The sequence below is a fragment of the Rousettus aegyptiacus genome, unplaced genomic scaffold (genome assembly GCF_014176215.1).
Source record: "Rousettus aegyptiacus isolate mRouAeg1 unplaced genomic scaffold, mRouAeg1.p scaffold_m13_p_18, whole genome shotgun sequence".
NCBI lineage: Eukaryota > Metazoa > Chordata > Mammalia > Chiroptera > Pteropodidae > Rousettus > Rousettus aegyptiacus.
In genome coordinates, this window is record NW_023416293.1 from 4339803 (window position 1) to 4360407 (window position 20605).

Here is a 20605-nt window from a genome sequence, read left to right on the forward strand (position 1 = left end):
TGGGGGAAGGGGGGAAGGCCTTTGAATCCCAATGTTTATCAATCAAAGGGGCGGGCTGCCCTGGAAGCCAGGGTGATCTCAGGTAAGTGCCTTCTTCATCTAAGGCAATTCCCAAATAAGATTGACAGCTGCAGATTGTCCACATTCCCAGCAGCTGGGGAAATAGTCTTTTGTTCTGAAGGGATACCTGGCCAGCATCAGAATATCTGCTATGATCGTGATAAACAATAAGTAGACTTGGCTTTTATATATACATATATGTCCTATATATCCTAGTGGATCATAGACCTAAACGTAAGAGCTAAACTGTAAAACTCTTAGAAGAAAACATAAATCTTCATGACCTTGGATTAGGCAATATTTTCTTAAATACAACATCACAAGCACAAGTGATCCCTCAAAATAGATAAATTTGACTTCATCAATATTAAAAATATTCCTGCTTCAAAGGATGCCAAGAAAGTGATAAGACAATCCAAGGAGTGGGAGAACCTATTTACAGATCATACATCTTATCTGACACCTAGAAAGTATGAAGGACTCTTAAATTCAACAATAAAAAGATAACGTGGTTTAAAAATGGGCATAGGATCAAGTTTCTCCAAAGAAGATCTACAAATGGCCAATAAACATCTGAAAAGATGCTCAACATTGTTAGTCACAAGAAAGATGCGAATCAAAGCCACACGAGGTATCACTTCACCCACTAAGATAGCTATAATGAAAACAGGAACAAACACAAATGTTGGGGAGAATGTGGAGAAATATGAACCCTCACACCCTGCTGGTGCGAATGTAAAATGGGGCAGCTGCTTTGGAAAACAACGTGGTAGTTCCTCAAAGAGTTAAACACCGACTTACCATGTGACCTAGAAATTCTACTCCTACCTATACGCCCAAGAAAGCTGAAAACCCACGTTTACACAAAAACGTGTTATTATTCCTAATATCTAAAAGGTGGAAGCAATCCAAACATCCAACAACGGACAAATGGATAAACAAAATGGAGAAACTAATTTCATACACTGGAATATTATGAAGCCATCAAAAAGAATGAAGTGCTGATACATACTACGGCCTGGATGAACCTTGAAAACATGCTGAGTGACAGGATCCAGACGTGGGAGTCACATATGATATGGCTCCGCTTACACGAATATCCAGAATAGACAAGTTTATCGGGGTGGAAAGCAGGTTAGCAGTTGCTAACGGATGGAGAAAACGTTTAAGGATAGGGGTGGAGGAATGGGAGGTGACTCCAAACTGGTTCAAGTTTCTTTGGGGGAGGGGTGGTAATGAAATGATCTAAAGTTAAATAGTGACAATGGTTACAGACCTTTGTGAATATACTGAAAACCGCTGAATTGTATACCTTAAAAGGGTGAATTTGATGGTATATGAATTACATCTAAAGAAAGCTTTTTTTTTTTTTTTAAGGTAAATGACACAAAGCTGTCTCTGGAACGAGAGAATTGGAGGCTGAACTAGCTCAAAAAGACTTCATGGAAGTCCCTGCAGGGTCATGGGGCAGCCTGAGCCTTCCTGCCCACGCCCCTGCGGCCTGCTTGACACACCAGGCCCTGTGCCCTCTCCGAGGATGCTAAAGGGCTTTCACAGCCTGAGTGAGCCAGCGGCCACGTGAGCTGCAGCCTCGCTGAACAACTTGTCTAAAAGGGCCGCGGCCCGTCTTTGGTTCCTGTCCCTGGAAGGCTCCCTCCGCCACCCCGCTCTGCCCTCAGCCCTCCTCCCTTCTCCTGAGGCCTCCGCCATCCGACCTTCCTTCAGAGGTCCCTTGGGCCTCCCTGTCCCCCCAGGACCTCTAAGGTCAGCACCAGATCTGGTGGATCAGAAACACCACGGGAGGTGCTTTTATGTGAAAACAGACTTCCTGAGGTTCCACGTCCTCGAAATTCTGAGTCGGTCGGTTGGGGACGGTGGGGGGCTGGGATCCTCGGAGCTCCCCCAGGTGATTTTGAGGATCGATCAGATCAGATCTGGGGACCTTTGATCCAGTTTTCCCCTCCCACCCAGCGCGGCAGCATTCCTGCCCGGCGGCGGGCGTTGACTCAGCTTCTCCCAGGAGCATTCCCTGACTTGCCCCAAGTAGGTGCCTCACCCAGAGCTTTGAAAAAACGCTGCGCTCATCACCACCCCCGGTCTTAGTCCAAACCGGGGATTGTCATCGCGTTTAAACGTCTCACTCCCCGACTCGACTAAAAGCTCTTCGAAGAAGGGGTCTGTGTCTCGTGCAATGTTTTACCTCCAATGCCCCGCGCTCGTAGTAAGGACTCAATACGTTTGTTGAATGAATGAATGAACATTACCAGAAATCTACTAATACAGTCATTATCTAAAGTGTAATGATTGCGTTTGTAAAGCATTTGGTACAAAGAATTTGGCAGTGACAATATTTATTTGGATGTTTTCTAAAGGGACTAAGAATTTGGTGGATGCATCAGCTCTGAAGACCTACCGGAAGTTAGCTGCCCTTTGGAGAGGCTGGTCCAGCTGTTCTCATAAGAGCATCATATAGGATAATGGACCATTTACTAGAAGGGTTTGATGTATTTCTGAGGACCAAGAGCCAGCTTTGAACTAGACTTTGTGCCAGAGAAAAGTAACGTAGGAGCTGGTGATTACTCGACCCCGAGAAGACTTAGAGTCATCCATTCATCGAGCCAAGGGCAGATTCACATTTTGAGGGGCCTGAAGATTACAACATTTTGGAGAACGTCTTTAAGAAAGAAATTTTTTTCTCTAACATGCACAAACTTCCGGCGTCAGGAGACTAGGACACACTCATGTTTGTGACACCGCACCTGACTGTCCCCGCTCCTTTGTGACGCGCCAGGCGAGTCTTCACAGAGGATGGTAGGAGCATCCCTGAAAGTCATTCCCACAGTAGGACAGCTAGTGATAACCGTGTGACTTAAATATGTCCCCCACATCTCATACATGTATTGTCAATGTAACTTCCTCTTTGCTGGATCTCCAAATACCTATGGCCACTTCAATGTCACTTGACATGGGGGGCGGGTGATGACGGAAATGTTGGGATAGAAACAGAAGTCTTAACTAGTTAAAATATCTTACTTTTGAAATTTTTATAAAAATATATAACCATGAGAGTATGTAGTAGGGCCCCTCCTAGAGCCTTAGAAGGCACAAAGAATACGGCGATAAGCAAAATAATCTGTCTCTCACTTCATGGGACTTACATTCTAGTCTAGTTAAAATCCACACATTCCCCCGGCTTTGGAGGTCAGGGACAATGGGTGTATTGGCTACCACTGCCTGACTCTCAATACACATTTGTTGAATGAATATGGATGCAATAAATGAAATATTTTGGAACTAAAAACGGTTATGCCACTGAGATTTGATACATCAAAAATGAGCTGCAATGATAACAAATTACAAAGCTGATCCGATAACCAACGAAAAATGCTAAGTCTGATAATGACTTGGGTGTTGGACCACAGTTTCCCGGGATCCAGCAGGAACGTTGTTCTGACATGTGTTAGCATTGGCAGGTTCCTTCTCCTTTTTGGAACTGAATTGGCGCTCTGGCTGGTACACCTCCAAGGTCTGCACCCCTCCCCCTTGTCTGAAAGAGGGAGAGACAAGTGGGAACCGGTCCCCAGTCCTGTGTCCCGCCTCTTCTCTGATCCCGGGCTGCCAGGAACTGCCGGAGCTGTGACTCTGTCAGGACCTCAGCTGTCGTACTGCTCACCACTCGGGGACCCTCTCCTTCCCCTCTGGCACCCTCCACTGCCACCTCTAGCCCATCTCCAACGTCACAGGGAGATAAAAGGCACCAGATGACAATGCCCACAGTTCCCTGCCACCAAACCACAAAGCTCCCCGCGTCTGAATCCATCCTCTCCTCTTCCGTTCCTGCAAAGATGGAAAAAGTCCCAGCTCCGCCACTTACTACTAGCTCAGTGACATATAGAGCAATCGAGGCAATTGTGTGAGCCTTGGTTAAAAATTGGTTCCCATTCAAAAATGGAGATACAGATAGTACTTATTTTTTTGGATTGTTGTGGACATTAAATGAGATAATGGATATCAGAGGCTCAGCGCAGTGCCTGCCACGAGAAAATTTCTGTAGTCGTGAGTGTAGCTATCATCATTTCTGTCCAAGGCCTTCCTCGGTGCTCTGAATTCTATCCCATCTCGCATCCTTAGGAAATCCATTCTTATCAGTTATTCGCTCTCCCTATGTCTTCGACCTTTGTTTTACAGGCTCCTACACATCAGCATTTAAACAAATCCGATTTACTTCGAATTTTAAAAACGACGATGAAATTTAAAACGTTCCTCGACCCGTGTCCCCTCCATCTGTCATTCTATTTTCTCCCTTACTCGATCCTCTTTGAGGAGTGGTCCATGTCGCGGCCTTTCCTGCTTCCTTCCTTGAGCCGGTTTTACCAAGACCGTGACATCTCACCGACACTAGAGCCGGCGACAGTCTTCAGTCTTCCTTGACCTCTCGGCAGCTTCCGAAGTTGTCGATTGTCCCTTCTGTGAAATGCTTTTTCTTCCCTTGACTTCCATAATAACATCACACCCTTTAGACTTCGATGCCTGTTTTTTGGACGCCCCCCCACCCCCGCCCCCCAGTCTCCCGTGTGAGCTCCTCTTCCTCTGCGGGTTCTTCAGCCTCTCTCTTCCCTAAGTGCTTGTGATCTGTCCTGTTCTGGCCTCAGTCTCGTTCTCTCCTTCCTCTCCCCTCTCCCTCGGTTCGTGCCAATGACCGTGGTGTCCGTTATCATCCAATGCCGATGACCAATAATTCAGCGCCTCTAGCCCCGTTCCCCCATCTGGGCTCCGGATGCAAACAGCCATGTGCACTGAATTCCCCCACGGGCCCCTCGAAGTCGACATGTTCAAAATAAGCTCGTCTCCCCCGTAGCTCATTCTTCCTCCTGTTTCCCCGTTTCAGTGAATGGCACCGCCCTCTGCCCAGCTGCCCAAGCTGGAAACTTGAGCGTCCACTTTCATTTCTCCCTTATCCAATCAACTAACAATTATGCCTCCTGTAAATCCCTCAAATCTATTCACTTCTGTTTATTTCCACTGTCACTACTCGTAACTAGTCTTTTTGTTTCCAAACTCCCTCCCTCCCACAGGATAAAAACCAGACTCTGGAGCATGTCGGGGCGGGCGGGGGAGGCGGGGCGGCTGTGGGGACAGATCCGGCTCCCTGGGACCTGCTCCCCCTGCCTCCCCCTCCGACCTCCAGTCTTTCCCCCTCTTCGCCACCTTCTCTTCATCCGGCCACACTGCTCCACTTTTAATTTCCCAAAATGCCAGGTTCTTTCTTGCCTTTGGCCCTTTGACGCTGCCACTCATTCTGACTGGACCAAGCTTTGCAGGGCTTAGTTCTCTATCAAAATCGGAGCCATCTCCCGCCGGCCCGCACACATTCCCCTGTCGTAGCATCCCTGGCCTTGTATCCCGACTGTCCGTTTGCCTGTCTACCGATCCTGGAGGAGGGGACAGAATCTCTTTCATATCCCTAAGGCTTTAGGTATTGCCTGGCACATGGTGGGTTCTGGGTACGAAACTGCTGAATGAACTAATGACCTTAATTCTTTCTTGGTCTATTGCACATCCACAGCAGTCACTGAAACAGGGTTCTTTTGTAAGCATCTCTTTGCTGACATCCTAGCACCTACGACAAACATTCTTTCCACTCTCATCAAGCCTCAAACTCTGGGACGTGGGTAAGAAAAGTGGGGGTGGCCTTCCCTTGCAGGCGAACCTGAATTCTTGTTTTCCAAGATCAAATCTGCCAGCTCCCTGCCCTGTTCACGCTCTTTTCCGCCTCTCGACATTCCCCTTGTCCCCGCTCACCCAATTTTCCTTCCCTTCTGTCCCCGAGCCGGAGGACCCCTCTTTCTAGCCAAGATTAACCTCTCTGTTGGGACAGCTGACCTCATGCCTTTTGGGGACTGTGATGCGCCAAACTCTCTCTGGTCTCTTTACCTACAAATGCCTCCTCCCTGAAGTCTCGTTCATTCTGCAAACACATAAGCCCAGGTCTCTTCTATCGTGAAAACATCTTCCCACCCCCTCCTTATAGCTGCCCCTACTCACCTTTCTTTACTGACAAACTTTTTTTAAAAAAAGACTTTATCATCAAAAAGACAAGAAATAACAAATCTCGGTGAGAATGTGGAAAAAAGGGAGCCCTTGAGCACTGTTGATGGGAATGTACATTGGTACAGCCACTATGGGAAACAGTGTGGAGGTTCCTCAAAAAAATTAAAACTAAAGCTCCCGTATAACCAGCTATTCCACTCGTGGGACTTTATCTGAAGGAAACAAAATCACCGCGTTGAAGAGACGGCCACACCTCCGTTCGTGTTCATTGCAGCGTTGTTTACAATGGCCAAGGCATGGAAACAACCCAAGTGTCCATCGACAGAGAGATGAAGGGATAAATAAAATGTGATATTATATTATATTCAACATATATAATGGAATATTATTCAATCATAATAAGAAGGAAATCTTGCCATTCGCAACAACATGGGTGGACCTCGTGGTTATTATGCTAAGGGAAATAAATCAGAGAAGACAAATACTGTATGATTTCACTTACATGTACAATCTAAAAAAAAAAAAACCCTCCAAACTCATAGAAAAAGGGATCAGGTTTGTGGCTATAAGAGGCAGGGACTGGGGGATGAGGGGGTCGGAGGAAGGTGGTCAAAAGGTACAAATGTCCAGTTATAAGATGAGCGAGTACTGGAGATGTGATCTACAACACAGTGACTGTACGATATCTCCGAAAGTTGCTAAGAGAATAGATCCCAAGAGTTCTGATCGCCAACAAAACAAAACAAAACCCAAAACATTTTTTTTTTGTATTTATATGAGGTAATGCATATTCGCTAAACTTATCATGGCAATCATTTCCCAATATTTGGAAGTCAGGCCACTATGCTGCACACCTAAAATTTACACAATGCCGTATGTCGATTATATCTCAATAAAACTGAAAGAAAAAAAGTAAAGAAGGAGGAAGCAAAAAAGAGGAGAAAAAGGACTTTCTGTTATACTTCACTCTCCATTGTTTTCATCTGCCTCTTGCTCCTTTCTCTTTGCCCTTTCTTCAATTCCCCACTGAAAATGCTCTCTTTAAGGCCACGAATGACCTTCTCCAGCCCCAAATGCAAGGCCTACCCCTACACTCTACCAACGCAGACATCCTGGGTTTTCTGCTTCACCTTCCCCATCATCTAAGAAGAGTTTCTTGTGCATCCAGCCCTGTGCAGGGGAAGGAGAGGTGACTGAAAAGGGTAAGTGTAGTCCCTGAACTCAGACATGCACTTAAGATAAACACACATGAAACAGTACGGCAAGGCGGATGGGACAAAATAAGTAAGTGTTGAATTATGCGGCATAGTTTATACTCCCTATCAGGGAAGAGGGAGAAGGGTGAAGCTGGACAGCCAAGGAAGTGTTCCTGTCTAAGGCAACAGAGGGAGCGGCGTTAGGGAGCAAGTGTCAGAGTAAGATATGAACAGACAGCCCCTGTCCAAGCTCTCTTCAGAATTTTTATTCATACTAAAGTGTAAATGACTATCAAGAGCTTAAACTGTACCCTATAGGCTATGCCTGCATTTTACATTAAAGCCTTCAACTCAGAAGATACAGCCTTACTTGGTGGAATTTCAGGCATCTACTCTGAGTTGGAGAAGACTATTAGAGTAAAAAAAAAAAACCCATCATTCTCCTTTCTGACTGTTGGGTTTGCAAGTTTTCCTATATAGGAACCATGCACGAATATGCCAGCTCCGCTGTGCAAATATTTTCCTTGATCTGAGGTCAGAGCCAGGTCTCAGCCTGCCCCAGGCACACACAAGCTTACGGCCACCCAGCGGGCAGTTTGTTCTGTGTCCTTTGATATCAATCTCTGTGCAGTATGCTTTTATATCCCAAATGTTATTTTAATCAAAACCATGTTCTATTTTTTTTTTTCAAAATCCTCTCTTATTTTGTGCAAAACAGTTCTCTCATGTATTGCAAGTAATAATAATAACATCACATACTCATATAGTGAAAATGCTTTGCATCCAATTGCCCAGCTCAACCTTTCTCAACAACACTGCAAAATAGGTCCTATTATTATTCCCATTTACACGTGGGAACAAATGAATTAAATAATGTTTAACAACTTGCTATGGAATCGGGGAGACGGGATTCTGCTCGGGAGGTGGAGGGGTCTGTGCGGCCTCCCTCTTGCAGGAGCTTCATGTGACCTGCCGGCTCTAACCACTGCTGGCATGGGCTTCGGAGCTCTCGCAGCTTTAGAAATGTTTACATTTTACCCGTGGAGTGACAGTTTGTAAGATCTAACCAACCAATAGCAGTGCTTCTTTCCTGATCTGTGTCGAAGGACTAGGTTTCCTTTATTTTTAAAAATTTCCAAATCATTGACTGACAATGTTTTAAAACTTGCTAGAAGAATCTCTATGTGGTGACTTTCAATTCCCATGCTTTGCAGATTGATAGTGCACAATCTGCAGACTAGCACCAGTTAGAAGACTCCATTCTGAGTAGCATGAACACATATAAATGGCAAAGTGATTTTGGTACTTTTACAATTTTTTTTTCACGCATTTGATATACGTTTGTTAAGTGCTTACGGCACAACGAGTGATAAGCCAGGTGCAGTAGACAAGACCCTTACGACCTTCTCAAAGCTAACATTCCAGCAGGGGAAGCAGCCTTGAAACGATTTACAGCAAAGGAATTAATTTTTTAGATAAATGCCAGGAAGATGAGAATACTTGGAGTTCATATCAGGGTGCCCTAAGCGAGCCCGACAGGTCAAGGGATGCTTTTCTAGAAACTCTTTTTTTATCCTGGATCTGAACAGGAAGCAGGAGGTGCTAGGCCCAGAGGGGGGGACGAGGCTTCTGGGTAGCAGGAAGGGCGTATGCAAAGGTCCTGAGGCAGAGAGACAGACAAGAGGCTGCTGAAATGAATGGAGACTGTGTCCTTCAGGACTCTAAAGGCCATGCCAAGGACTCTACATTTTATCTTAGGAGCTATGGAAGGGTTTTAAGTTCCCAAAAGGTTTTAAGCAGGGTGGAGATATGGTCAGACTCAGCTTTTATAAATAACATTCTTCCTTTCCCATTAATTTAAGCATGGTAGGTTTTCATAATAACCATAATGAGAAATTAATAATCCGGTACAGAAATTTTCACATACGGACGAGAAGTTTGGGACTCGCTCACAGAGAGAGCAAGGGCTGTTTGTGACACCTGTTGCCTGTAAGAACACAGCATGTGGACAGTCAAAGAGGTCCCATGTTCCTCTTCCAGGCCTTTCGCTCAGCTCCGCCGTCCTCTACGTAGTGTCTTAAGGACTAAATTGCACCCATTCCTTCCTCTTCTGCACTCACGCTTTCATTCAAGCCAGCAGTTCTCCCAGCAAAAAGTCATTTTTCAAGCTTATTCAGGGCGTCGATGCAACACGGTTTCTGGACAACGAGAAGACGGCAGAAATCTGCCCCGGGTTCAGAGAAGCCTTTTGCTTTTCAGGTGAAAGGAGGCCGGCCGTCTGGCTAGCATGGCCCTGTCCCCTTCTTCCCACCTTCAGAACGAGGCCTGGTGGTGTTGCGGCCACCACCAGGTGACAAACACAAGGAGGAAATTCGACCTGGTACAAAAGGAGAACTCGAGTCCTTTAGGACCTGGCCTGGAGAGCCCACATCCAGTCTTTTCATTAAGTGAGAAAGATAAATCTCCATACGCTGACGCCGCTATGAATCCGGCCTTCTGATTCTCACAGTGGACAATAATTGAGTTTTCCAACTGGAAATGGATGGTCCGCAGAATCAGATCAAACTGCTTAGCACAGTGTTCCGCCCTCTGTGGCTGTTCCTATCTTTGGACGCTGAGATATTTCAAAGGATGAAGGCTCTTCTTTGATTTCTGACATGTTGTCACCCTTCTCCTCGGGAGCTGTAACAGGATAAGTAGTTATGCTCTGTGTCCTTTGTTTCCTAAAAGGGGAAGGACAGGCAAGGAACGAGGCTTCGGGAGGAAAACGCTGATACACTACACCACATCAGAATGTGCTGTTCTCATTTATTTTTTCATACAAACCCATCTTTGCATGTGGGCACTGGCAGAGAATCGATGGTTACGAAATATCGGGCGACAGCGGTAAAAAAGGAGGTAAGTGACACACAGCTAAGGAATCTTGTCTTCGAATTACACAGAACGCAAAACCGTTGTGGTTCATGACATAGCTCCCACATTGTTTCCGTATTTATCCAGCCGGGCTCCCGCAAACCAGACCGTACATTCCATCTTTAAGCGACTATGTAAGAATACCGGCCGGGGTTGTGCGAGGCGGCGTGGAGAGCCGTGGGTAGGGACACACGGCTGGCCTCCGCTGCCGCCGCCCCTGCTCATAGATTCCCTCGGCACTGTCGAACTCTGTTGAGAACCAATTAAAATTGGTTCGAACCCCGTTCAGGGCTGAAGTTCAGGAAGCGGCTGTCAAAAATGATGCATGCTGCAGTTACTGTATTCGGCGCCAAAGCCGTTCATTTATCTTTTCGGACATACATGAGCAGAAAGGGTGAATTCGAAGGTAGTCGGTCTTCTGGGCAGAGAAGACATTGCAATTCTAGACACACACTGTCAAGAGGCCCGCATGGCTGCAATCTAAAGGGCTTTTTAAGATTATAAGCGGCCTTTCAAGCAAAGCAGCCTCTACTAAAAATAATTCCATTTGATCAGACAAAGTAGAAAGAATGCTACTGGTTGGTATCTCAGGGGCAAAGATAGAATCAAAACAGTATAATCTCTCACCCTTGCAAAAGGACCCCGTGAAGGGCCACCTATCAAAGGAAAGATGTTTTAAAGGGACACATACACCCATTGGTATGGGCCAACTGAAAATATAAAATGCTAAAATATATGCATAATGAAGACCCTTTGGTTTATAATGAGGGTGGAATCCCACTGATGAGGTCTGGCCGAGCCTCCGAATTAAGAGAATGAAGCCGAAATACCCCTGACCTTGAGGCAGCAGCTGAAGACTTTAATGAATGTTCATTTTCAGTCGCTAAATTTTTGTAACATCTGGAGCATGATTAATGCCTGAAGAGGTTTCAGAACTACTAATGACACTAAGAGCCATTGGTCCCACTGCCAGGGAAACAAATGACCAGGCACTTAGACTCCCTGTCGGGGCGGAGAAAGGCATTTTGCCAAATTTAGTCCCCCCTTTGAAACTGTGTGGCCAGTTTTCTGAACTGTATTCGAACTTTGGAAGTCCATTCGAACTTTACTGGGTAAGACGGGCTTTCTCGTATTTCAAGGAAATTTAAAAATCTTTGGAAAGTCTGAAAAGTTTTAAGATCCCACTTTTGAGGGGAAAAAAAGAATATTATAAATATATGCTCAGAAAAATTCACTGGGAAAAAGTTTTAAGTCAATAACAGTGATAAAGGGTAGTGAGATTACTACTTTTTTATGCATCTCATATTTTTTGATTTTTCTAATATGAATGAATATACATTAGTTTGATAACCAGAAAACTTTATAAATAATTTTAAAGAAGGAAAAAAAAAAAAAAAAAAAAGGCCTCAGGAGGATCCTTAAAAACACCAGGCAGCTTTCTATGGACGAGAAAGGTGAGCTGATTCCGTCTTTGCTACTCACCAGCTGCGTAAACGTGGTATTAGAATATACTCGTAAGATGAAACAAAATAATATTGTAAAGCTCCCATAATACTGCCGGGCACATAGTATATGCTTAATAAACGGCGCTTTGCATCATTATTGCTGCCCAAATGATATTCAGTGTTCAAAACCTCGCTCAGATAGTCCCAGGTGTAAAATTCTGCTTAGATATTTAGCTGAATTTCAAAAGCGAAAACGGGATCAGAGAGCAATTCTCGCGCAGCTCCGAAGCATGGACGTTCTCCCTTTGCCCCTCCAGCTCCGTGGATTCCACGGCAAGAAGAGGGATGGCAGGAGGCGGGGACATGACCGCGCTGGGGAACAGACTCCTGCTCCCTTTCACCTGCCATTGGCTTCCGGACCAATGACAAAATGCGAGGCTCTCGTGATCGTTTGTCAGGGGTCCCCATGCCGGGGGTCAGGCGCAGCGACGCGGGTCACAGCAGCTGCCATGGCCACAGCTGTCGGCCATCGGCCCTGGCGGGGGCTACTTCACAGTTCATTCCTTGCCCCGCTAGCAAAGCTTCGAGAAATGCTTTGAACTATTCGAGGACCAGGAGGCCCTGACAGCCTCCACTCGCAGGAAGCCTGACTTCTCTGCTTGCTTAGCTGCAGCGAGGGTAGGGCTCTCTCTCCTGGGTAGGGAGGAACTGGCGATACCCCAGGCCAGAGCTTCCAGAAAAAAGAACCACGAACAGCCTTCCTCCACATCAAAGCCCTTCGTGAAAGTCGTCCGCTCAATTTTTCTGGTTGTTCCAGTTAAATAAGTCTAGTACGAAACTCTTTCCTTGCAGTGCAGGTAGTGAGGCAGTGTCTCAGAGGTTGGGCAATAATAATAATAATAATAATAATAATAATAATGGTAGTAACGAATGTTGATTACCACCCACTCTGTGCCTGACATTGTGCTAAGCACCTTCTGTATTGTGTTTATTTCTCAAGAGCTTGTGAGGTAACTAGTTACGATTATCATCTTACAGATCAGTGATTTACTTGAAATATGATGATGGAGGAGAGCTCAGTGGGGACCCTGAGCCATCAGAAAGATGGACCAGTGGGTCTTAGAGCAAATTAAACCTGAAACGTCGAAACTGAAGCTGATCGACTTTGGTCACATCGTGAGGAGGCCGGGTTCTCTGGAAAAGACGACAATGCATGTCGATATAGAGGGCAGCAGGGAAGGAGGAAGACCAAACGGGGATGGGTCGACCAAATAGGGATGAAAGAAGCCATACGTGTGAGTCCCTAGGGGCCGAGCAGGGCGAACACACACAGAGACCCCTGGCCCCACATTGCACCACCTTGTAATGCACGCATGGCCGGGAGCATCCTTTGCTTACTACCTCTCTCTCTCCTCCAATTTCTCAAATGATTTCCAGTTTAAAATGCGCGCCCGGGGGTCTTTGTGTGTTCAAAGGAACGACCCTCACTAGAGTCTTTTTTTTTCTTCACCCTCTACCTCACGGGCCCCGATTACTTCTCAGATGACCCCGCTTCCAGGTTTCAAACATAGTTTCTTTATGCCATGTCCCTTAAAGACCGAATCTCTAAGTTCTGGCCTCAGCTCTGTCTTCAAAGCTGCCATCCTCTTTTCTTACGGCCTGGGGAGCACATGTACTTCCAATATTGACCATAATAAGATAGGATGGGATAGAGAACTGGCCAGAACCATATGCACTGAATTTTTTAGTGTAAGAAGAGCCCCACAGAGCCTATTATTCATTTATTATGCAGGTGTCCGCCGGGCAGCAGCTGACAAGTGCAAAATGATGCTCTCTCTGCACGTTACCAGACTGTCGGGACACTCGGTGAAGATGAAGACCAGCCACGGCAGCCCCTGCTGCTGTCCTCCCATCTACCCTCCTCCCCTCAAAGTCCGCTCGCGGCAAACATATGGGAGCCATTCCAGCTTACCCCTTTCCTTCCGATGTCCAAGTCACGTTGACAACTGGAGATTTACGACTGCCCCAAGTGGGGCGTTTGGTTTTCTTTCGGATTATTCCAAGTTTGGGGCTTGTTAAAAGTTTTGTAACCGCATAAATATTTATCTGGAGTTTGGGTTACTATATAAACATAACAAACATGACACAGGACCCAAATGCTGTAAGTCACATAGTCTTCCAGTTAAAAAAGGGAGAAACTAATAAAAGACTTTGGAACTGATTATTTTTATCTTGAAATATTTGTAGTGCTATTTTTATGCCAGGCTTTGAAAGTACTGAATCTGTTCATCCTGGACTCTATATATAAATATTCAGACCTCACTTACTGTCTATCGGCCAACTTGCTGAATTGAAGGATGGCTCTGGAACACAGAGTCACGAGAGAGAGAATGTGGCTGGGGCAACGCAAGGCTTCACCTTTATAAATAAACTCAGGCTAACGGTGGGAAGCTGAGGATGAAAGATGCTGCTCTGGGCTCTATCACCTGGGAAGGCCAGAGATGCTACTTTCTGTTCACATGTCATATGCTTCCATTTGTTAGTGGGTTCCGGTCAACACTTAGGAATGCTAGGTAGAAAGAGCTGGACCATTTAATGCCCGGATGGTACATACGCATTAAGGGTAGACACCGGAGTTCTTAGGCCCAGAAAAGCACATGTTCTTCATGAATAACTGTGGGAGAAACAGTATTGCGCATTCTTTTCTTAACCCCTCTGCTCGCCATGAAGTCGACCCTCCACATCCACCGGGTGAGGTGCGTGAACTTTGTGTTTTATGTTCTTCAGAGCTGTGGTCTCGGGAAGAGGGGTCTGCCAGGGCTTGACTCACCCCCACTTCTGTAGAAAGTGGTTGGTCCAGCGAGACAGCATCTGCGTGGGTCAGACTCTGCCATCCTCGCCCTGGCCCGGGTCCATCTCCTGTGTTTTTCTTCGACTCCCTGTCACCATTTCCAGTGGATGGAGCAAGACAGGTCTCCCTTTATCGCTTTGCAGATGATTAGATTAGAATCAGGAAACAAATGTTTTTCTGTTTGTTGGTACATCATTAAAGGAAACAAATGCTGTAGCTTCAGCAAGAGGTGAAATGGGGCAGGTTTGCTGGCTTAGGAAACTCCGGCGTAATCTTATCTATTGTCTCAGGAAGGGGATAGCAAAGTAAGCCCTGGAAGCGAAGCTCATAACCTCTCTGCTGGACCTCCATTCCTTTGAGGGGCTTAGCTAGTACTGGGAAATTACTGTCGCTGGATAATTATTATCTTTTTTTTTCTGTACGTGAATTTATGTTGACAGCAAACAGTTTAATGACTTGCTCCAAATTTCACAGCACACCAAGATTAGAGTTAGAGAAAAAATAGCTGGAATTTCTGATTTTCAAACCCATGCTTTAGCCAGGAGACAGCTCTAAATAGACATGCTTTAAATGCACACTAGGAAAATCTGAGCGGAATAATGTTGCAGAATCTAGCATCTTTTAGAAGCTTTGGGTGGAAGTTATCAAAGCACACTGCTAACATTGTAACTCCCTCACCTCTGCATGGACCTTCTGGGAGGTGGTGTCACCTCTTGAGGAACTGCCGTGCGGAGAAATTAAGCAACTCAGCCAAGGACACGTTTTTAGAGGTAGAACCGTGACCGGGATTCCTAGATCTCCCAACTCCAATCAGAGCCTTTCCCATGGTGCTAGAAACTGAGCTGAGTGACTATCACAAACCTGTGATGAACTCACACTGTATTTATTGTATCAACTTGGTTTAACTGGAATTGTGTTTCCCAGAGTCCCCTTCTCTGTACGATTAGAGTTAGAGTTGGTAGAGAAAATGGGACAAGATTTGGAAAGTGGAAGCAAAGCAACAGCTACTATTCTGTGACTGTCATTGTGGTCTGATGTGGTGACGGACGGATGCAGGTGGTTTCCAGCTTGTTCTTGCTTTTCTGCATTCCACGTACAGAAGTTCCTTCCTTCCTTCCTTCCTTCCTTCCTTCCTTCCTTCCTTCCTTCCTTCCTTCCCTCCTTCCTTCCTTCCTTCCTTCCTTCCTTCCTTCCATTCCTTCCATTTCTTCCTTCCTTCCTTCCTTCCTTCCTTCCTTCCTTCCTTCCTTCCTTCCTTCCTTCTCTTTTTAAAAAACCACTTTATTAAGATATGATTGACATACAAAAAGCCGTACATTTTAAATGTATACAACTCGATGCATTTGAAGATAAGTATACATCCATGAAATCATCACCACGATCTATGCCGTATAACTATCCATCACCTCCAAAAGTTTCCTCCCACTTTGTTTACTATTATTATTATTATTATTAATGTGTGACAAAAATACTAAACTGAGATCTTAGCAAATTTCTAAGTACACAATATGGGCCTATCACTGCTGGCGCTGTGCTGCACACGGCATCTCTGGGACTTACTCATCTCGGTCAGTGAAACTCTGTACCCTTTGACTGAGATCTCCCTATTTTACCCTCTCCCCAGCCCCTGGCCACCACCATTCTACTTTCTGCAGCATTCTTTCTGCCTGCTGGTCCTATGACCAGCTGTGGCCCCAGGCCCGCCACCAGCAAAGGCCATCGTTTCCCACGGACTTCTCCATCAGCTCTGCTCTCGCGGTCCCTCTCCAGCAGCTGCCCGTGCCTGGCTGTCCACACTCTTTGGCGAACTGTCGGGAGCCATTAAGAGACACTGAAGAAGTCACGTAGCTGATAGCCATGAAGCTGCTGTTGCTGCTGAGACTGTTAAACAAAGGTTCTAGGAAGCAGGGTGTGGAGTTAAACATTACTGACCCTGGAGGGGAGGTTTGCCTCCTAAAGAAATCTTCTTAAGATAGTGGAATGTTTTACAGCCCAGAAAAGAATAGGAACTTATGTAAATGTCAGCATTCCTATGGTATTATACTCTGTACTTTGCTATTGTACTCTGTGCTTTGCTATCATACTCTGCTATTGTATCCAAAAACTTATATAAAGGCTGCGCTAAATAAACTCGGGGCTGCAGCAGTAACTGTATGCCCTCCCGAAGCGCTTTCCTATCTTCCTCTTTTTTCTTAGGCTTCACCCCCCTCTTTTAGGTGCCGTTCGATCTCTGCCGATGGGCTCCGGCAGCGAACTTTGACTGGTCCATTCGCAGCAGTGCTTCGGGAGAGCTGGTTAGTGACTGATCCTCTAACTCACCATCAGGCGCCCCTACTTCCCCAGTGTCTCCCACAATTGCCTAACGTGTCCTGTAATACTTACGGTGGTTCTGCTTCCCAAGTTGACCCCTGGCTGATAGCATAACTGACGTGGTGCACCATGGGAGTCGCGGAAGAGCTGTCAGGGCGTCCCTGACCTCCGGGGACTTCCAGCTCCCTGGGGAGATGGAGCATTTAACACAGCCAGCTGGGGACTCATGACAGCTTATGGATCAAGTGACAAATGCAGGATGCGGTCATTGCTTTGCTGTCCTTCCAGCCTGAGGTGTTCAGTGTCTTTTAGTGCCAGGCATGAGGAGCTCATTGGAAATAAACAGTCCACATTCTCCAGCCGGTGGCCGCATCTGGTCCCCAAGTGGATACAGACTTTTCCCTCCTCCTTTCTGTCTAGTCTCTGGGCTCCTTATCAACACAAGAATGGAAAGAAGGTTAGTTACATATTGTGTAAAAATGTTGAGTGCAGTTGAACAGGAATGCTGACATTGAAGATCTCCCATCCAATCAAGAGACCCCCCCACAACTACCCCCCCGATCTGCCACACTTGGGTAACTTGAGTTCTGGAATTCCAGCCTTGGTTAACCCAAACCCACAAATTTGCTGGAGTTATGAAGCTCAGTGAGAGTCCTGGTTTTCTATTATTCTTTCCCAATATGTTCTGTCCTGAATTGAACCACTAAATTTAATTCGCCCACAGGTTTAACCGTCGGCGCGTTGATAGCCTTTTGGTATCTGCCTCCCTTACCCTCCCCTGCCCACGCCCACCCCCCACCAAAAAAAAATGTATGTTCCTATTTTTTTCACAAAGTACATTTTATTCCTAACTTAGTTGGAAACTTCTCCATTGACTCAGTCAAAGGGCTCATTAGGTCGGGCCTCAGTTTCCGACCGTCGAGAACAGAGTAACCTCCTTGGGGAGGCGTGAGCATCAGCGCTTGGCTAGAATCCAGCTAAGATGCCCGGATGGACGGCAACATGGAAGGACAGCGGCAATCTAGACGAAGAGCCGTTGGAAAAGTCTAGTCCACAGGCCACAGCAACACCACAAGCCCTCGGAAGCTGCTGCGCGTGAACCGTGGTTTTATTTTGCGAGCTGTGCATCTACATGCCTGAGTGTCTGGCGTACTGACTCTGGAGACATAAGCATACAGTAAATGACATCATAGGTAGCTCAGGAAAGACGAGGATTTATTTTTAGCTAGAACCCTTGTCTGTTAAATAATAATCTGAATCTAAAAAGTGGAAAGGGGAGAAGGGAGAGAAATATAGAAGGCAGTGAAAGAATGTGAGATTCCGGCTTGATCTTACGAAGCACCAGAGTGAAACTCAAGTGCAGTTTTCTTATTTCTTTTCAACCAGAGAGGTGTTGACAGGAAGAAAGTATGAACAGTGCGGCATGTGCTCTCATGAGACTTTCATCTCTTCCCTGACGTCGTTCATTCTGACGACCTGGCTCCAAGCGTCTCCAGTGGAGTGTTGGTCTTTTTCAGCTCTCGAGCCTTTGACTTGACCCTCATTTATTCCTGGATGTCGTAAGATCGTACTTCTAAGAGGTCGGTCCTGTTTGTCTTGGCGTCTTGTGAGCTGACAGCCGACGGGTTTCTGCCCACTCTCTGCTTCCACGCTGTGCCAGGACTGGACAAAGAGAGAAAAGAAGCCAAGGAGTAAGGTCAGACAGAAAGATGGGGCTGCCGAGTGAAGGGAGGGAAATCGTAGAGCGTGCCGGGCGATGGAGAAGGTGGGCCCCAGGCGAGGCCTGGGCTCTGGGAAAGAGGCTCAAGGACAAACACGAAGCCAAGATCAAAAGACGGAACTCTTCGTTTCTGCACCAACATGGTTGACTTAGACTGTGTCGTAAAATGGGAGCGAACCTTTTGTCAGGTTGCATGGACGTAGCTTACGCCTCAGGGGTTCCTGGATTCCAGTCCCAGCTTCGCCACGAAATCACCGTGAGACCCAGATGACTTACTTGGGCTTAGTGTCCTTCTGTCTAAGCAAAGGAGGTTGGATCGCATCAAGGGTCCCCAAAGAAGAGATTCCAGTTAGAAGAGTCAGAAGAGACAGACTCTCTGGAGACCCTGAGCAGGCTGCTTCCAGCAAACCGAGCCTGGCCCGGGCCCCTCCTTGCGCCCCATCCTGCCCCGTGCCGCCTGCTGTGGGTCCTGGCGGGGAGGGCGGCTGTCTCCACAGCAGTGCGCCTCCTCCGTCTCTGTAAAACGAGTTCCCACCCCACGTCGCAACTCACTGTGACCTCAAGACTTCAGAAATCCAGAAGCACGTCCTCTACCCAACTTCCAGAACGGGTTTCAAAGCCCTGAGACTTCTCCCAGCTCTGTTTCTCGGATTTGCTGATTCAATTACAGAACAAGGTTGCAGGCCACTTACTGGCATTCGACCCTGGACCCTTAGAGAAACCTGGAGGTGAGTCGTCCCCACCTGTGGCGCAACCGAGCTTCGTGCAGTCCCTCGGAGACCCAGGCCTTTTCTGTCTGCTTCTCTACCTTCCGCCAGAGTCGTCCTTGTCTGCATGAGGGGTACAGGGTCCCCACCGCGTGAGCGTTCAGCCTGTGAGAGAGAGAAAGAGTGAAAGGAAAGTCCTGGATAAGCTGTTTCTTTTTCAGCAAGTGGTGTGGGAATTACACACATCAGTGGCGCTCACAGTCCTTTGGCGAGTACATTGTCCTATAGCCATTTTGAACCATGGGGGGGCTGGGAAATGAAGCCTCTAGTTGCGTGTGGGGGGTGTGGGCTGAAACTCCATCGCTATGGAAGAAGGGTACACAGATTTGAGGAGACGACCACGGTCTACTACAATAAAGAGCCAGAAGACTATCCTAACTGGGACAGAGGGAATTGTGGGTCCTTCAACGGCCATCAGAAATGTCATGGGAAGGAGGAAAAAAAAAATAATTGTTACGAGTTATATGCCCATTTGAAGGAAAATGAACTATCAGCAAACACCAGCCTGGCCTTCCTCTCTGAACTTCAGGAGTACCTGGATTCTAGCTCCAGCTCTGTCACTAATCACTGTGACCTTAGACTAGTCACTTGAGCTCAGTTTTCTGAGCCACTACGACAGCCCACTGTTCTAAGGACCTTGGCTTCCAGGTGAGCTGCTGCAGGGGTTTTCAAATTTTAAAAAAGGAAGTTGCGTTTATAAAAATGACTCTCTACATGGGATTCTGTTTTCAAAAAGTAAAACACAAAGGCAGCCCGGGCTGAAACAGGGGAGCGGCCTAGCGCCCTGGCTGTCCGTTTGCCCTCCTTGCTCTTGTGGGCTCGGTTTGCGGTCAGCTCGAAAGTTTTTCTCCAGAACAGCGCGACTCCAAGAAACCCAATTTGAGAAACCTTGAGCTGCGGGAAGCAGAGCCCAAAGCTTACTCCCAAGGACAATGTCATCAAAGCCACCCTAGAACCACCGCGAACCTTGTAACAATGAAGTCATGCCCCAGATCATGTAGGTGGCAGATATGAACGTAACTCATCTCCTGGGTCATAACTTTATTGTTACTGAGGCTTGTGTATTATTTGATTTTTGTTTTTAAGATATTGGGTGGCTCTATTTATGATTGATTTAGTTAACAGTGCAAACTCCAATTATAGCATGGTTACCATGGGAAAATACATCATCCACTTTATAAAGTGGTTTCACAGACTGCTGGGCTACATGAGCCCTCCTAGGACGAGGTCCGCCCTCACCTGGAGACAGCGCAGGACGGCAGCTCACAGACCCGGGACTCCCTGGTCAGAGC

General features: G+C 46.6%; 2 long non-coding RNA genes across 2 annotated transcripts; one reads left to right on the forward strand and one right to left on the reverse strand.

Annotated features, from left to right (window-relative positions):
* Positions 1-7532: 7532 nt before the first annotated feature.
* LOC118613351 lies at positions 7533-17338 on the reverse strand. The gene is made up of 2 exons (XR_004955397.1): positions 16899-17338; positions 7533-12859 (listed from the first exon to the last, which is right to left on the reverse strand). It is a non-coding gene; the product is annotated as an uncharacterized LOC118613351 (long non-coding RNA).
* On the forward strand, positions 12854-13886 carry LOC118613352. Its single transcript, XR_004955398.1, has 2 exons — positions 12854-12960; positions 13458-13886. It is a non-coding gene; the product is annotated as an uncharacterized LOC118613352 (long non-coding RNA).
* Positions 17339-20605: the final 3267 nt, after the last annotated feature.